Raw genomic sequence first — 19782 nt, 5'->3', positions numbered from 1 at the left:
GTGGGGGAGGTCAGGAAAAGCTTCCAGAAAAGGGTGAAAACTGACCTGATTCCTGCAGGAAAAGCAGGCTTCGCTCTGGGGTCTGCAGGGCTGAAAGAACAGAACTAGAGGGACAAGGATGGAGGCAAGAGCGTGGGGTCTGGGAGCCACAAGTGAGTGGGGCCCTGTGGCTGGACATGAAGGAGGACACCTGGAGATCGTCCAAAGACCACGCCTGCATCATGAAGGCTCAAGAGATTCAGTGATAAGATCTACATTTGGGAGAGAGGATCCTGGGAGATTCTTTTAGCTGGGAGAATAGCTAAAACCAGTAGATGAATCTCTGGGCAGCCAAATCTGACGCCACCAAGTCTCTGAAATAACGTTTCCCCTTAACGTTAGGAGAGCCCACTTAGGAGTCTTACTTCAGCCTAGCAGCCATGGCAGTTCAACTTTCTAGTTCACAGACTGTGAGAGAGAGGAGGAAGGGGGCAGGGTCAAGCCTAAGCAGTAGCAGCAACACAAGGTGCCATTTATGGGATGGCGACCCTGTGTACTGAGTGCTACCTCTCCACAATCACTTGGGGTGGGTATTATTATTCCTTCCATTAGACAGATGAAGAAACTAAATTTCTGAGAGGAAAAGTGATTTGTCCAAGATCACGTGGCTGGTAAATGATGTCAGTGGGGCTGGCACCAAGGTCTTTGGAAACCAACAACTACATCCTCACCGAATACGTTACTTGGCAGAAGGGAAGAGACAGCTGGAAGCCAGAACACAATGGAAAGCAGACAGCAGTATTTAGAAAGCAGACACCAGACACTGGGTAAAGATGGCAGACTGAACACACCTACTTTTGCTCTCTCCTGAGACCCTACTAAATTTACTATTAAAAAATTACTACCAGGATCTGGAGAAGGAGAAAGGAGGCAGTTAACTTAGTAGCCGAGAGAATGCTGATTCCTAAGTCAACAGAGAGGAAAGCAGAGAACCAAGTCCATTTACACGGAGAATCCTCACCTGCAAGACCTGTCTAGCAGATCCAATGTCCAAATAATGTTTCCAGAAAGAAAAAGCAGAGAAGAAAAGGAGGGAGAATAAAAGAAGTCATTCAAGAACATTTCCTAGAACTGAAAGGGCTCACAAGTGCCCAGTCTAATGAATGAAAGTCAATCCACAACATGTAAAACATCTTACAAGTTTCCAGAAATAAAAACAGGTCCCATAGAAAGGGTCTGGCACCAGAATAGTCTTTCACTTCTTAACAACAACACTGGAAGCTGGAAAACAGGAAAGCTTTCTGAACAGAAATGAGTTCCAACCGAGAATTCTATACTTAGCCAAACAAGCAGTCAAGAGAGTGGCACGAAAACGTTTTCATTTTTTAACATTGGGATCACAAAAAATTTCTTTTCTGCACACCTTTTTCCAGAAAGCTATTGCAGGATATGCTCCATAAAAACAAGGGAGTAAATCAAGAATGAGGCGGGCATGGGAACCAGAAAAAAAGCAGGGCAAAGAGAAGCCTGAGGCTTAAGGAGGAGAATCCAGACCCCTTAAACAACTGTATACCTTGGTATACAGAAGGTAACCAATTCATAGTGGCATGTCAGAAAGTGCCAAGGAGCCTTCTTCAAGAAGACAAAACTGACAGAAAACTCAATATGTTTAGATGTATTAACAGGCAATCTGACAGTGCCACATGAAGTAAATACAATCAGTTTCCTGGGGCTATCCATGAACTGTTCTAAAAATATATTTTTATTATATTTTAGAAAAGCATCTATCTGAAACAGATTAGAAATTTTTTTTTAAAAAAAGCTAGTCCTTCATCACAGATAGCTTGAGAAGCACTACTGGGTTGAAGCAGAAATAAATACACAGAAAACTGAAGCAAAAAAAAATTTTTTAAGACAGTTATTGAGAGAAAACAAAATTGTGCAGGAAAAGAAAAGTGATTGTTTTCTACATGGTGAGCTCTGAATAGTATATCAGGTCATAGTATGTAAACACTGAACATTGATTTAACTAAAATTATGATAAATCACCTTAGGAGTATGGAAAGTGACCATGTGTTATAGGGACGGGAAGAAGCAAGAGTTAAATCCTCATCTTCCATAGTGGGAAGTCAATAGATAAAGCCAAAAAGAGAAAAATAAACAAGGAGCAACCCGACCATGTTATTCATAGATATGGAAGGAAAATTTTTTAAGTCAGTTAAAAAATGTAAATGTGGTTTCCTCTGGGGAAGGGAAAAAGGGTGCAAGGCAGACTGGGGACTACTCTTTTTCTTAATCAGACTTGAAGAACTTGTCTCTTTGAACTACATGCCTATATAACTCTATAAAACCAAAACTCTGTAATCCAAGGGCAAACAATTCTGCATATACTTCAATAGTCAATAAGATCCCCTAGAGGACTTTCCTGGTGGCGCAGTGGTTAAGAATCTGCCTGCTAATGCAGGGGTCATGGGTTCGAGCCCTGATCTGGGAAGATACCACATGCCGTGGAGCAACTAAGCCCTCACGCCACAACTACTGAAACCGGCGCACCTAGAGCGCACGCTCCACAACAAGAGAAGCCACAGCAATGAGAAGCCCGTGCACCGCAAGGAAGAGTAGCCCCCGCTCGCCGCAACTAGAGAAAGCCTGCGCGCACCAACAAAGACCCAATGCAGCCAAAAATAAAATAAATAAATTTATAAAAAAACAAATAAGATTACCTAGGCCTAAAGATTATTATTATCATTAAGGGTTCAAAAAATTCTTGAATATACATAACGTATATATTAAATATATATTACATATAATATAACATAGTTGTATATATATACAAGACTGTTATATTATACATAATACATATATAGAATATACATATTTTATATATATTTTTTATATTTATATATATTTTATATATATATTCTGTGAGACGTGACTTCTTAGAGATAAATTCCTGGGGATGTTTAATTAACCCTCTGTTGTAACATGAAAGCACAAGTTCCACTATATGTTCCCTTAAATGTTGTCCATCTATTTGGTACAAATTTTTTAAATATTATGAATGTGTCCTAAACTTCTCAAGTTTTACCGGTGACATTATAGCATAATCCGTATTATCATAATTAGGCATTGTTAAGCATCCAACTGCATTATAATACCAAGACTGAGACAGCCTTTGCCCCAGGGAGTCCACTCTAAAAAGATGGCCCCGGGGATAAGACTCCACGCTTCCAATGCAGGGGGCACAGGTTCCATCCCTGGTCGGGGAACTGAGATCCCACATGCCTCACAGCATGGCCAAAAAAAAAGAAGATGGCCCGGGTAATTTAAAGGGAAAAGAAAGAACACAGCAACTAAGAAAGTCAGCATCATTTTTATCCTTGTTTCTTTGGCAGAGATAAGGTAATTTAAAATGCTAAAGAGGGCATGTCTTTGTTCAAAGAATCATAAAATTAGAGAATTTAAGAGCATGAAAGAGCTTCAGAGACCATCTAATCTGTGAGTATGGAGGGGGTGGAAGGAAGGAGGAGTCCCATGAAAGGGTATGTAAATGTTTCATGCATTTTCCTGGGGAGAGGGTACTTGGTGTTCAACAGATTATAAGAGAAACTTGTGAACCTTTGTCTAATCCAACCATCTTATTTGGCAGATTTATGTATTTTAGAGCTACTAGGACTCAGGCTTTTAGTGTATGTTTTTATTTACAAGAGAAGGGAGGCCTGGGGAAGAGACAGGCTCTGTCTAGCGGGCAACTAGAAAGTCATTGGCAGAGCTGGGAAAAGAACCTTGTTTCCTGACTCCTAGTTCTGGGTCTCTGCCCCATCTCATTGCCCCTAGCATGCTGCATCTGCCTGTTTACAAAGCAACCCATGTTTGGCTAACTAAATCTGTCGCACATAAGGAGTTAATGTTTTATACCTGTCAGTGATTTTTCATAAAACATATTTCTACTGATTTGTCCAAGCCAAAAACCTGGGCAGTCTCTCTGACTCCTTCCTCTCCCCTCAACACCCTCTGCCCAACACCTAATCAGTCATTAAATCTTACCTGTCTTCTGCTCTAAGTAGCTCTGAAATCTTCTCCATCCCTACATTCAGGCCACCACCCCCTCTGCCTCTCACCAGGACAGCCTCTTAAACTGAGTCCCTGGAGAGGTTGTCAAGCAAAATATATAAGGAATCCAATGGGATGGTAAAGACATTAATCCAATCAAGTGGTGACAAGAGTTGAAGGAAATTAAGGGAAATCATCAGCGATGCTGAAAGACTCCCCAGCGAAATAGAATGCACTGAGCTGCAATAAATCCCAGTGCAAGGAATGGCCAGGAGGCATCTGCCAGCAATGGAAGACAGAAACTGATGCTAACCAAGGGCCTGGCATGTTTTCCAGTGGCATGGGTGGAATTATCCAGGAGGATGTAGTATCAGGTCCCAGGTCACAGTCTCAAATATGACTGGTGAGGAACAATATTGCGGTCCTCATTTTTTTTTTTTTAACCTAGTACCCTTGGCCTGCCTGAGGTGGCAAAACTGCTCTTCTTACTTGCATAAGTGACTTTACAAACTGAGATGGTTTACAGATAAGTACCTTAGCCTAAATTTAATACTGGTCATTAGAGAACTAAGTTTTGTGATCTTTAGGACAACCTGTGTACATTTGTTATTTAAAAATGGAGCAGTTGGGACTTCCCTGGCAGTCCAGTCTTCCCTGGTTAAGACTCTGTGCTTCCACTGCAGGGAGCTTAGGTTCGATCCCTGGATGGGGAAGTAAGATCCCACATGCCACGGGGCACAGCCAAAAAAAAAAAAAAAAGGAACAGTTAATAAGGCATGTTGCTGAATCTATGTGATTTATTTCAGATGTGGGATTTTTAAAAAGTTTTTAAAGGTATAAGTCCTCCCAGTCAGACATGTGGAATGCTTTAAAGAAGTCCGATATATTAAATAAATCTATAAATATAGTATAATGTAACCGAAAGTGGGGTCCGGCTGCTTGCTGCTCAAAAGCCAAGAAAGAGGCCAGGTGGGTGGAAAGGAGAGTTTGCTTCATCTAGGATGCCAGCAACCAGTAGGGGTGCAGCGGGCCGCAGGGCAGACGCCTGTCCAAAGGCTGACTCCCTCCACTGACAATCAGTGGGCAAGAGCTTTTACAGGCCGAGGGGGAAGGGGCTACGTGCAGAGACAGCACAGTCAGCTCCGACAGTCATCTTGAAACTGGTCATCGGTGGTCTGATCAGCGTCATCTTAATTGTTTTAGGTACAGTTAGTCTTCAGTTCCAGGGTCGGTTTGTTCCCATTTCTTTGAGGCCAATTCGTGGAATTGTGGCACCTTATGTCATGGCTACACTCTGGTCATCATGTAGTTGACTTCTTCCACCTGGTCGGGGTTTCAGTATCTACAAGACAGCTCACAGGATATGGGTCAGAATATTATCTATAGCCCTTGAGGAGGAACTAAAGGTCCTGAATTATGCTTAATGACTAAACTATTATTATTTAATCTTGTTGGACTGTTTTCTTTGTTTTTGCATTTTCTCACTTCTCTGATTAAACTTATTCTTTGGCTAAAGTTTTTCCACAGACAAAAGGCAGGCGGAGGACATGGGGGGCAACGTGACCGTAGGGTCCTGCTCTGTTTCAGTGTGTCTTAGACCATTACAATTAATTGACTAATTATATAATTAGGAATAAATATTTAGGGGAGTTTAATACACATTAATGAAAGTGATTGCTCTTATTTGCAACTCTAATTTAAATACCTGCAACTGTAAATACTGTAGTTCTCCCTGTTGATAATAGGAAACTCAAGCTTTCCCCTTTTCCGAGCTATAAAGCCTTCCCACTCCTCTACCTGCCTTCGAGGCTCTACCAAAATGCAGGTGATGGTGGCTCACTCCCTTGTATAGCAAGCTCAGAGTAAATAACCTTTGCTTATTCTCATTTGGTTGGTCTTCATTTATCTCCACAATAAATGCTCGCTTGGACATTAAAAATCCAAACTGATCCAAGTATTGGTCTCTCAGATTCATCCTCCATTCTGCAGCCAGAGTCACCTTTCATGTTTCCCCTCCCCCTCCTCAGTATCCACTCCAAAGTCTTGCATGTAGGTAACGCAGCCTCTGCCAACCCACCCTGGCCAACCTCCCCACCGTCTCTGCCCTCTCTGAGGCTTCCTCTCTAGCCTCTGACCCTGCCAAATTTCAATTCCTTGCACCTAGGTCCTCTTTCCCTTCTGCACTGCCTGCCTAACTCCCCCCTGTCCTTCTGGTCTTAGTGCAAACATCACTTCCATTCCTGCCCTCTGCTCTTACCAGGACTTACCATGCTGTTGTTATTTCTCATCCCTCTGCCCTGTCCCCTTGACCATAAGCTCCACAGGGGCAGAAACCCCATGTGCCTTGCTCACTGTATCCCTATGAACTAGCTCAGTGCCTGGTACATGATAGATATTCTATAAATGAATTCATCAGTGGGAAGCCAGAGTTCCTACAGATAGCCTATGGCCAGGAACATGAAATAATTGTTTTAATGGGCTATACTAATGAGAGGAAATTTACAAGTACAAAAATCCATACTACTTCCAAAGAGGGAAACTTGTATTTAGCTATTTCAGTTCAATAAATATTTTCTGAGTGTCCCCAGATGCCAGTCCCCAAATCAGGTGCCAAGGATAGAAAGAAAATAAGACATGAACTCAGCTGTCAACAACCCTACTGTATATTGGAGATACACAGATGATCAAGATGTGCTCCCTGCCAGCAAAGGACTCACGCTATAATGGCAATAACAGACAGGAAAACAGGTGATCACAACATACAGAGTACAATAGATCAAATCATAGGATCTGTACAAGGTTTGGAAGCAGCACACAAGTTGTGCCCATGCAAATCACACTTGTCTACCTTCCTCTCTACACAGTGTATTTTCCATGAAAGTTTGTGTGCCAATCAAGTGTTTGTAAATCAAATAATGTGAAATGCCTCCAAGGTACCTCTCTGTTTAAAGAAAGCTTTGGGTGAGTTTTTTAAAAATCAATTCCTAATTTAATACTTTTGTAAATTTGACAATTAAATAGAATAATCTTTTTCCACCAGGCAGATCACAATTATATTACAGTCTAAGGAGCCAGAATGACCATTAATTGGGGATGGGGGTGGGGGTGGGGGTGGGGTGGGGGGTGGACAATAAACTTTAAGAGGAGGAATTTTCTCTTGGGAGCATCCTTATCTGCATTTATTAATTTATTTTATTTATTTATTTTTGGCTGCATTGGGTCTTCATTGCTGCACATGATTTTTCTCTAGTTGCGGCAAGTGGGGGCTACTCTTTGTTGTGGTGTGTGGGCTTCTCACTGCGGTGGCTTCTCTTGTTGCAGAGCATGGGCTCTAGGTGTGTGGGCTTCAGTAGTTGTAGCACGTGGGCTCAGTAGTTGTGGCACACAGGCTTAGTTGCTCCGCGGCATGTGGGATCTTCCCGAACCAGGGCTCGAACCCGTGTCCCCTGTATTGGCAGGCGGATTCTTAACCACTGCGCCACCAGGGAAGCCCTTATCTGCATTTAAAAGTACCACTTAGAAGAGGCAGTTGAATGGATGTGAGGAGGGAGAGGCAGTACAGGGTCTGAGGGCTCTTAGTGCCAGCTCTGCCCCGCCTCATTGAGTCACCTTCAGCAAAGCGTGTGCCACTCCTGACAGTGACCCCTCCCTCCCTCCCTCTCTCCAGAGGCTGCAGTGAACACCTGGAAGCCTGCAAAAGAACACTGTCAGCCACCATGTGCTCCAAAAGCACACGGGACCTCCCACATTACTCCTCCCAGGGAAAACTGAAATCCAAAAAGCTGCCTACCAAGGCTGGGGTAACTCTTCCTAGGGTCTTAAAGTCCAGAAAGCAGAAGGTCTTAGTCTCCAGGCTTCAAGCATTTTAGGTCTGGCTGGAGCATCTCACAGGAGAAAGCATGACTGGCCACATGCAAGCGAGAAGGCGCTGCCCTATTTCAGATGGAAAGACTGGGCAAAGGGAAGAGAATGGCTCCAGTATCCTGGTCTGATGCAGCACCTAAGAGAGCACATGCTTCATTCCACTAGCATACAGAGCACAAGACATGAAGCAAAGCGAATCTTTCTCTAGTATGCAATAAACTTAGGGGCTCATGGGGAATCTAGTTCTGTGTGTGTACCGTGCCTGGTTCTGTTCAGGCTGTTATCACAGAACTCTAGAGACCGGGTGGCTTATACAACAAACATTTATTCTTCACCGTTCTGGAGGCTGGGAAGTCTAAGATCAAAGCACTAGTGGATTCGCTGTCTGATGTGAACCTGCGTCCTGGTTCATACATCTTCTCACTGTAACCTCCCATGGTGGAAGAGGTAAGAGAGCTCTCTGGGTTCTCTTTTAAAAGGGCACTAATCCCATTCATGAGGGCTCCACCCTAATACCTAGTGACCTAATTGTCTCCCAAAGGCCTCAACTCCTAATACCATCATCTTGGGGATTAGGTTTCTACATATGAATTTGGGAACGACACAAGCATTCCGTCCATATCACTGGTGCTACTTTTACTAAGGTGGTCAGGAAGACCTCTCTGAATTATAAGCACAGCAAAGTGCCCAGAGATTGAAGTTTCTTGCAAAATACTTTTCTGCAAGAGACACCACCAGCTATTCCACTCTTTGCTTTGTAGAAATGATTCCGGTTTTGTAGAAACACATGGGCATGTTCTCAAAGGCTGGGAGTTTTGGAAGGACGCATACCCAGCTGTTCTAAGCCGTCACCTGTGGTGAGGGATGATTAAGTGGGGGTTGAGGGATTTACTCTGTATTTTTTAAACTTCTTCATTGTGTACATTTTTAATAATGTTAATGTTCTGATTCCTTCAAGTCCGGGTCCCAAGAAGGGTCCTCCTGCCTGGTATTGCTTGCACCAACAGAATGAGACTGAGTTTGGTTCAGACACAAAGTCAAGATTTAGTCTTTGATAAAAGAAAGGACAGGTGTTGGCTCCCACTATAGAGCACACACTCTGCCCAACGAGCTGTGGGCAGGGCTACGTTACAGGGTCTGGACGCGGGGAAGGGGGCAGCGAGCGTTCTCACAGGTTGGGCGCAGGCGCGTTGCTCGCAGCTCCAGATCTCAGCACCAGGGGCAGAGTCTCTGCTGACGACAACGCCATCTTGAATGGAGGTTTCCTGCGCAGCTCTTCTGCCTATGGTAAAGCCAACTTGGGGTGTCGGGAGCATGGGTTCTGTGCTGGGAACTCTAATCCGATGTGTTAGGTGCAAGACCTCTGTACACAGCCCCCTGTAGGCAAGTGAAACTAGACTAAACCCAAAAGGTTAGACATTATGACCTAGATTCCATCTGATTTTTCCTGGGGACCCCAGTGAGCTTTGCTGGTGACAATAGCAGGAAAGTCCAGTGGCCTGGGGCCCATCTCTGTTCTGAGAAAAATTGATTTTTGTTGTGTAAATGAGGGAGCAGGTAGCAAATGAAGAAACTGGCCTGTGGAGTGTGGGTTCAAACTGGACACTGCCTAATTTGGGGCAATTACTTTCTTTGTGCCTTAATTTCCTTCTACATAATATGAGGATGAAATTAAGGCCTACTTAATTTGTGTGTGTGTGTGAAGATTAAATGAGCTAATCCGTGTAAAAGATTTAAAACAATGCCTGCACGTAGTAAGTGCTCATAAATATTAATGCTTTTTATTAGCGGTAGGGGATATAGGAATTCACTGTTTGGAGAAGGATGGTCCCTGGAAGGGGTCAGATATCCTGGGCCTTCCTGGAGGAAAAGAACCAAGAACATCTCTGAGGTTCAGAGTCACAGGCACCTGTTAAGGCCTGGAATGGCTGTAGCCAAAACTGAGTGCTAGGGAGGGGCAGTGCGATTCATGCCAGCTTGACCCTCGGGGTCTACAGAACCAAGTCCAGGGGGCTGGCTCTTCAGCCATAAGCAGAGAGGCATCGAATGAGGCCATTCTGCTCTGCCCTGGCTGTCCTGGAGATGGAGACGCCACTGCCCTGAACAGGACCATCTCACTGGAGAGCTGTAACCTGGCTCCCTACTGCCCCTTTGGCCTGCAGTGCCCACAGCTGAGAGGACCACTGACAAGGGGGAAAGGAGGCTTTCTCGTTCCCCCAAACCCTGAGAAAACTGGCAAGACCCTAGACAGCAACATGCTGCTGGACTTCCGCCATGCCGCCTGCACTAGATGGGGGCTGCCCGGTGTTGGGGAAGAGAAAGTTTCCCTCCATCCTTTTAGAGTACCTGGCTGGGCCTGAAAAGTCAACTGACAAAGGCAGATTAACAGGAGAAAAGCATACATATTTACCTAATGTAAGTTTTACACGGGAGCCTTCACAGTGAAATGAAAACCCCCCAAAACAGCTGGACCTGTGTATTTTTATGCTAGGTTTGATGGCAAGTGGACAGTCATGCAGGAATAGGATAACTTAAGGAGTATAAGTGCAGTAAACTGGGGGAAATTTAGCAAGCCTTGTTTGTTCAGGTTCTTTTTGGCAGCATCCCTTTGTCTTCAGAGATACGGATGCTCCTTTCCTCCAGATATAGGGAGGGGACCTCTCACAGGAAAGTTTTATGATCTATTTCAGGGAAGAAGGGAAAGGGGGGAGAAGGTCGGAGTGACCTTCCTGCTTGAAATATTCAGTATGCCAATGTGTCAGATTTGGGGTAGCCTGTGCTGAACTATATCACCAAGACCGGTGGACTTTCTGCAGCGACACCAAAGGCAATGAATACTGAACCCTTTGGACTGAGTCAGCCCTGGGCTTTTTGACTTAGAAGAAGGGAACCTTGCAGAGTGGAGTACCAGACTTCCTCCCCATATGGGACTGTGGGGATAGGACCCTCCAGTGTTTTCATTTGTGACATAACCTTGGGTCACTATTTGGGCCTCAAATTGTAGAGCAGAAGGTCCCAGTTTCACAAGTTGAGGCACTACTGTCCTACCTGAGGATTTTCAGAAACAGAAAAATCTCACTGTTGAGATTAGTGAATTCTATTTTTCCCATTTCATAAGTCAATTAGACATCATGTCTATTGATTACTTCTTTTCTACCCAGACAATATGATAGGTGATTGCCTTCTTACTATTATATGCTCATAACAACATGCAAAAAAATGGCTTGTGAAGAGACACTTTAAAGATGTAGCTGACTTATAAAGAAGAGGAGAAAAAAAGCATTTGCCACCCATCTCCTTGGACTCACAGGCAGGTGCCAGATGTGCTGTGGAGCTGCAATTCCAGCATCACAGCAACAGCAACAGCAGCACATTTTCTCTCTGCCCCGTAAAGTACCAGTAACAAGTCTTTAATCAGAAGTCCCCATCATCCAAGAGGAGGCTCATGCCTTGACGGGCACCTGTGATTACGGAACCTCTCCGCTCACAATGAATGCCTTTCTGTGAAGGGAATTGGCTCTTTTTAGAGGGGTTTGCCTGGCAGAAGCAGCAAGCAGCACCTGTCTGCCTGCTGGCTCTCTCTCCCCAGCGCTCACAGTATGGGGGAGGGTATTCAAGAGGAGGACTTGTCTACATGACCCACTCCCTCCTCCAGCCAAACACTTATCAGTCACTCTCTGCCCCAAAGTGCCAGTGACGGTGCTGGCAAAGGGATCTAACAGTGAGTGTCACCTTCTTTCCCCTCACTGAGTTCAGAGTCTAGTCGAGCCACGGGCAATTAAAATAAGGCTCTTGACGAGCCTGTGTGCCCATCAAAATTTGTGCTCTTCCTTCCATATTATAGCACTGTCAGTGGACAGTAGCTGCCCCTGGCAACGACATGACACCATGTTCATGCCAATGGGATCGGTGTGGAAGGGACAAGGGACGCCCTCACGTCGAAGCAGTAAAGTGCATGTGTGCCTTCCAGCCCCCGTCTCTCCTGCCCCAGGTGCATGCTGAAGACTCAGAGGCCCTAGAAGATGGCAAAGCAACAATATGGAAAGAGCTTGGCGCCTTGAATAACCCTGGAGAGAACCACCTGACAGCCAGGAGCACCTGCATTGGATGGTTAGATGAGGGAGAAATAAAATTCTATTGCATCAAGCCGCTGAAATGTTGGGGTTTGTCTCTGCAGCTGGCATTTTCCTAACACAATGCTGTGTTGGAGAAGGCAAAGGATGCCGCTGGAGCACGCAGCAGAGGCACCTGCAGGACCACTCCCCGCAGGAATTATTTTCTGGGCTGTCACCTGAAATAGAAGTAGGAGTAAGTCAGCCGAAAGGATGGAAGTGTGGACAACTGTAGAGAAGCAGTGGTGACAAGCGGAAAGGAGGAGAAATGGGGAGGGTTGAGGCTCTAGAGATAACTGAGAATCTGGCTGACCGTACTCAAACCTGCAGCTTTATCCTGAGGGGCATGGAAAGAATGCGCAGGTTTTCATCAGGGAAGTGACATGATGAGATTTATGTTTTAGAAAGATCACGGGGACTGTAGTGTGAAGAATGAATTGGAGTATTTTTGGAAGAACACATGTTCATTATGTCCTCTTGCTGCCAAAAATGTACAAGGACAATGCCGCTAGAAAAATGTGAGTGGCCACTGCTGGAGCCTGGAGGGGTTCCCAAACCTCACTGAGGCCTCAGGAGTTTTTGAGAGGCAGGTGCTGGGCTGCTGGGGGACAGCATCAGTGATCTTTGTTTACAACATGTCAGGGTGCCAGATGAACACGCAGAGCCCCGGAGGAGGCCTGCATGTGGGAGGGAGCCCGAGATGAAGACAGATCCTCACTGATGGCTACGGGTCCCCAGCACACGGAGGGGAGCTTGCTCTGCCCAGTGACTCCTGGACCCAGGCACCCTTGAAGGCAACAGCATAAAGAGCTGAACTGCTTCTTTTTTTTTTCGGCCACGCAGTATGAGGGATCTTAGTTCCCTGACCAGGGATTGAACCCGTGTCCCCTGCAGTGGAAGCGTGGAGTCTTAACCACTGGGCCGCCAGGGAAGTCCCAGAGCTGAACTGCTTCTGCTGCTGGGAGAGGACTGTCACACCCCAGAGAAGCCTGAGACCCAACACCACCACCACTCCTCCAATCCTTTGTAACACGTCACACATAGCCACACACCCTTCCTTCCTCTTGGTGTCTCTGCTGGGCCTGAGGGGTTCCCCTCTTAAATCTCCCAAACACAAAAAAGGGAGACTGAAGCCCTTTCCCAAACCTTGAAGTTCTCTGCAAGTGCTTTGGCTGTTCACCCTTTCACTGAAGCACAGGAAAGAACATACATACACTTTTAACTCCAGCAGGGTCCAGCTGAGAAGAAATGTTTATGGAAGGTGCTCACCGTCTTCCTCTAGACCCTCTTAATCTGTGTGGTTAAACCAGCAGTGCATAGAGTACCTGGAATACGTCCCTTTGATCCCCGGGAGAGAGTTTTTCCTCTTTTTTTTTTTCTTTTTTTAAAATTTTTATTTATTTATTTATTTATGGCTGTGTTGGGTCTTCGTTTCTGTGCAAGGGCTTTCTCTAGTTGTGGCAAGCGGGGCCACTCTTCATCGCGGTGCGCGGGCCTCTCACTGTCGCGGCCTTTCGTTGCGGAGCACAGGCTCCAGACGTGCAGGCTCAGTAATTGTGGCTCACGGGCCCAGCTGCTCCGTGGCATGTGGGATCTTCCCAGACCAGGGCTCGAACCCGTGTCCCCTGCATTGGCAGGCAGATTCTCAACCACTGCGCCACCAGGGAAGCCCTGGGAGAGAGTTTGTGATGAATTCTGCTGGGGGATGACATCACAGGCCGATACTGAAGGCTGTACCAAGACATAGCCCTGAGGAATTTGTTGTTTCTTCCAGGTGGGGAATTCCACAAAGGTCCTCATTTCAGAGCCTTATGAGAGACATTTCTCTCTTGTCTAAATTCCAGGAATTATTGCGCTGCTTCTGACCAAGTAACTGACTTGTGACTCATGTCACTGATCGCTTTCCCCCTTTTGAGTTGACTGCTAGAAAGCCAGGGCCAAAATTGGGGTCCACGCCTGGCAAGGGCTCATAGCCTCACAGAGCATATTTTGTACTCGCAGTTTCTTATTCTTCCCACCTTTATCTTCCTTTTGCCTTAATTTCTTCGCTATACTAATCTTTGTTTCATCTTGCTGTATTGCATGCATTTTTGCAACCCACCTTAAATTCTTTTTAGAACAAGGTGGGAGTGAAATAAATAAATAATAGAACTATTAGCGATCTTTTGCCATCGTTATTGTAAAGCAGCTACTAATGGCCGAAATATAACACTCTTGAGTAGAACACGGCTCCTGGTAATTAGGAGAGGAAGTGGGGAGGAGAATAATGGTAAGTGGCATAGGTTAGCAGAGAAAGAAAGGAGCTTAGGAGTACTTCTAATTCTGATCAGTGCAGAATTTTAGCAAACAAAATAGAAAAGGATGCTTGTCTATGGGGATCTAGTAAAAGATAATGATTGTTAGCAACCTGTCTAGTTGGGTGTCTACCATTGGTAATCTTTCGGGCCATTCATTGAACAGTCTTCAACAGTTTTTTATTCTGAGCCAAATTCTTGTCTCTCTGTATGTGTTCTAGCTGCCGGTTATTCTAAATAACAACTTTGTTGTATTTTACGTTCTTTGGGGATCTCTTCAAGGGAGCGAAATATATGCTATATATATTCATATGTATGTATATGTTCACATATATATGTTTATATAGAGGGCCTGTAGAGTCATGCATTAATGCAAAAACAGGTTTTTTAATGGCAAGCACAATAATCCTTGGAAAAGAGGAACTTTGCTATTCACCTTGACTACACCCTAGATTCAAGGTAGTCTGGTTGTACACATTATCCATAATTCCAATCTTCTTTTTCTTAACCAAATAAAGCATCATACACAAAGTCATCCTCTAGCATATCAACCTAGACATCACCTGTTCCAAAGCCATCCATCAGTCACTCCTCTGAATACTTGTTCTGCCCTAACCTTTCTTCTAGAGAAGGCATGGAACATGTGTTAGTTTCCTACTGTTGCTATAACACATTACCTATACTTAGTGGCTTAAAACAGCACACGTTTATTATCTTACAGTTCTAGAGGTGAGAAGTCTGAAATGGGTCTCATTAGGATAAATCAAGGTGTCAGCAGGGCTGCATTCCTTCTGGAGGCTCTAGGGGTGAATCCATTTCCTTGCCTTTTACAGCTTCTAGAGCCTGCCCAGTCTTGGCATATGGTCCCCTTCCTCCATCTTCAGAGCTAGCAATATTAGCCCAAGTTTTCCTGTGCTGCCATCTCTCGGTTCTGACCTCCTCTTCCACCTTCCTCTTCCACTTTAAAGGACGCTAGTGATTATTTTGGGCCCAGCCAAGTAATCCTGAATAATCTCTTTATCTTAAAGTCAGCTGATTAGATTTTGTCTTCAACCTTAACTCCTCCTTGCCCTGTAACACAACGTATTCATAGGTTCCAGGGATTAGGACGTGAACATTTTTAGGGCACCATCATTCTGCCAACCACAGTACATGAGTCCTCTAAGAAGAGGTGCAAATATGATCTCCCTTAAGGAGTATAATAAGTTCATATTTCTGAAGATACCAACATATATAGATTACTAATAGTTACTTCTAATTTTTGTGACACAGTCACTTCAATAATCTGGAAGCATTTCCCACATTTATTTCATCACCCTCACACTAAAGAAAATTTCATTCAGGGACATTTATTTGTTTTTCGAGTTCACTAGTCAAAGGAAAGACAAAAGTTCTTCTGGATTTTCTAATGGCCTGAAGTCGGCCAACAGGCAAGCATTCTTTTCATCAATGTTCAGGCACCCTCTACTTCCAAGCTCATGGAAGGGTGAGCTTACTTCCTTAAAGATGAACATGGCCAGGTGACTTCCTTGCAGTCCTTCCATGAGCCTGGAAGTGGCACACATCTCCTCTGCTACATTTTATTGGTGGAAGCATTTAATGGTCATTGCTCCACTCTTCAGTCCTCTGTTTCCCTGACACAGTGATCACGAAAGAGCATGTCAGCAGCATGGACGTGGCATAAGATTGACACATCCTGGAATGTTTCTCTGATATCTCCTTATCTGCCTAAAGACAAATCCTCCAAAACAAACTCAATTGTCATAAATCCCCTACCAGGGAAGACTGACTCTTATCACAGGAGAGAAGACTAGAAGTTAACACTACGCCCAAACTTTGTCACAAACTGTCATACCTCCCATCTATTCTTCTAAGGGCCCATTCAACTTTCCTAAAAATAATTTACTCTCCCTTAATAGTCCTACATTCCTCCTCCCCTTTCCTTATTAAGATGGCATTTTATCCTGAATTCTAAGCCACCTCAGAGTTCAATTTCCCTGGGTATCTCCCATGTATATGTGAGGTGTATATATTTATAAACTTCTGTTTGTTTTTCTCTTTGTCTTTTATTACAGGGGCCTAAGCCAAGAACTCACCAGAGTGGAGGGAAAATTATTTCTTCTCCCTTACAATAACATAATATTGCCTACCTTGATTGGTACATGGCCTATCTATGAAATAGAAGTATCCTCCTTAAATACCACTGCCAAAAGAGGGAACATCATTTAAGGACATCACCGGCATAACACCCAAGCTGGAGTTTATGTGATGCACTCCCTAAGCCATCAGATTCTGCTCTTGATGTATTTATGAAAGTCCACTACAATATGGTAAGGAACAAATATTAATCTTTATATTCTTGCGTTGACAGAAATCAGCTTTGGTACTCCCATTATATAAGAAAATATCTTTGCTTATTAATAGAATATTGATGATGAACTTAATCATAATTAATAACCATAATTGATGATGAACCAAAGGTTCAGGGGAAAGACCTCTTGGTTAGAAAGATGGTGACAAATGTCAAGCAACCGGGGGGTTTCAAAGCATTGACAATAGTCTGCGCTTGGGATCTGGAAACCAATTCCATATTAAAGCAGAGTTCAAAGTTTTTGTTTTCTTTCCTGCAATCCTAACCACCATTAGAAGCACCTAACACAGGTGCTCTGGGCAGGGTGGTGTATACACTGTAGGAATCTGACAAATATTTGTGGCATGATAGAATGATCTTCATGGCACCTGGGATCAGGACAAGCCTATCTTTACAAAAGTGTCACCAAACAATGAAAAATGTGCCCTCGTTGCCTGCCTCCGGCACTGGCCATGAGAGTATCAAAGTACGGATACCGACCCAATCATTTATTCCATCGCAACCCAGACTTCTGCTCAAGTCAACATGCCTCCTCCTGTTGGCTTAGCTTAAATGATAGGACCAACCATATGGAATATTAGTTTCACGTGCAAATGAGGCATTAATAATTATTGACTAGTGTGAGCAGTGAGCCATTAATTATTTACCAGACACAACTTTAAGAGACACTTCAGATCAAAAGTCCTGTTGTAAGGAATTTACTTTAATAAAAACTTGTCTAATTTTCAAAATAAAAGAGAATGAATTAGTCATTACATTACATTTATTGCCTGAGGAATTGAGCTGTCCTGAAAACTCCAAATTGTGGTACCGGCTTTAAGCCTCAGGCTGCCGGGTCACCTTAGAGGGCAATGAACAAGAGAGAAAGAGCTGGCAGCTCTTGCAGAAAAACACAGACAGCATACTGAGTGCATCCATGCACACTTCTGGGCCACACCGGCAGCTTGTCCCAAGTTCACGAGTGGGCAGGGCAGGAACATTCACACACAGAGGCCAATCTGAGGCCTAGCCAGGGGCTAAGACTAAGGTGACTAAGCCCAGGATGGGGTCCAACAGAGACAGGGACAGGGCCTTGGTTGTAAGGCAGCAAGCCTTACCAAAATGGAAGATTCCATTAAAAAATGGAACCATTTTTTGAACATCTTCTCTCCATTTCATGTGTTGATTTCACACTGTTTTTCTCTCATGCCTTTTCCCCATAGCCTAACGTCTTAGAGACTGTGCTTGGGAGGACAGAGTCTCACCCCTGCTTCTCCCCAGCTCGGTTTCTGTAGGTATCAAAGGAGACTGAGAAAGGCACAGCAAAGGGGAGACAGAGGGGGTCCTATATCCCTTGGTGTTCAGTCTAGGGGGTTGCCAGTTGTTGCAAATCCTGTCTAATGTCAACAGAGTGTAGGGGGAAAGGAGAAAACACCCTCCACAGCTCCCAAGTGCCATTTACCTTGACTGTGCTGTTAGAGACCGATCAAAGGTCTTTTTATGCCTCTGCTTGTTTTATGGCATGAGGGTCAGATTTATTTCCCCTTCCATACTAAATGAACCCAAGTCATAAAACTACTCAGCAGTAGTGAATAGGCAGGGAAGATCTCCAAAAAATTGCCAGGCCACACATCTCTCCATCTGCCACAATGTAGGGATATGGTGGTGAATGTTCATGGGGCAGAAAACAACATCTATACTATATGCTGGTAGGATAGCAAAGAAGGAAGGTCAGTGAGAAATCTGTTTCAAAGCAGGAGAAGTTTGGGACACATTCACACTTAGCTGATAAGAATCTGCCTAAGTGTCAGCTGTTTCACAATCAACTTTTCTTCAGATAATGCTACTTATACATTGTAGTTATAGAGTTAGTTGTGCAAACTTTACCAGTATTGTGTTGAAACAGTGGTTTGAAAAGTAAAGACCTCTGCCAAAAATTAACTATTTTTATTTACAGTATGTCCAAAAATAGTGTGGCTGGCTTTTGAAAAAATTGAACTAACTGCTTTGGGAGCTGGGATCAGGACAAGCCTATCTTTACAAAAGTGTCACCAAACAATGAAAAATGTGCCCTCGTTGCCTGCCTCCGGCACTGGCCATGAGAGTATCAAAGTACGGATACCGACCCAATCATTTATTCCATCGCAACCCAGACTTCTGCTCAAGTCAACATGCCTCCTCCTGTTGGCTTAGCTTAAATGATAGGACCAACCATATGGAATATTTGCCTAAACTACTAGATATATTGCCAATATTTGCTAAACCTTGGAATTTTGATAGGTTTCCTCCTTTGTAGCAGTTAACTGGAAGTGGTTACCTGGGGCTCAGTATTTCAAGGGATTCTGAGGTCACATGCAGGGTCAATGGAAAAACATTTGCTAAATGATTAGTGATGCCCATCACAGATGTGTGGCACAGTGGTGGGGGGATGGGGAAGGACTGGGGGGGAAGGGGATAGAGAGTGGGTGGGAGTGGGATTGGAGGGGATGAGGAGCAGCACTTGTACCATATATGGTGTCATATTACCCTGTTACGGGCATCGAACCATGATAATGCATATTAGAGAGAGGGTACTGAATTATTATTACACTTAAGGGAATCTTTGGTCCTTTGATTAAAAAAAAAATTGTTTCAAAAATGCAAATGTCTTGGGACTTCCCTGGCGGTCCAGTGGTTAAGACTCCAAGCTTCCACTGCAGGGGGCGTGGGTTCAACCCCCAGTCAGAGAACTAAGATCCCGCATGCCGCACGGTGTGGCCAAAATTTTTTTTTTTAATTAAAATTAAAAAAAAAAAAAAATTTTTTTTAATACAAATGTCTTATTTACATGTCTCCACTAAAGGGCAGATTGTTTTCTAAGTACATAGTTTTCTCAATTATTAAATTAAATTATTAAATAAATATGACCAGGAATACAACAGCCTCCTTCCCGCCATGCATGGTAACCATGAGTCAGCGCTGCCTGGCTTTCCTAACATCTACATCTGGAGTGGCTGTTTGTGTAACTTGATCTTTTTCTTCCTATGAGCGGGTGAAGTTGAAGCATTAAGGAAATAGCAAAATTCATAAAAACTACAAGTCAGAGTCACTGTTTTCTGAGAAGACAACACATTTAAAAAGCATCACTTGT

At 44.1% G+C, this 19782-nt stretch overlaps 1 long non-coding RNA gene across 1 annotated transcript in view; it reads left to right on the top strand.

Annotated features, from left to right (window-relative positions):
* Positions 1-18663, top strand: part of LOC309638496 — a 59659-nt gene extending 40996 nt beyond the window's left edge. Inside the window, exon 3 of the long non-coding RNA XR_014251175.1 lies at positions 16378-18663. This is a non-coding gene — a long non-coding RNA (uncharacterized lncRNA). The remainder of the gene's footprint in view (positions 1-16377) is intronic.
* The last annotated feature ends 1119 nt before the right edge of the window (positions 18664-19782 follow it).

This window comes from Balaenoptera physalus (genome assembly GCF_965194825.1).
Source record: "Balaenoptera physalus genome assembly, chromosome: 11".
NCBI lineage: Eukaryota > Metazoa > Chordata > Mammalia > Artiodactyla > Balaenopteridae > Balaenoptera > Balaenoptera physalus.
Note: the sequence above shows the minus strand (reverse complement) of the source record. Positions and strands in the feature narration are given on the sequence as shown.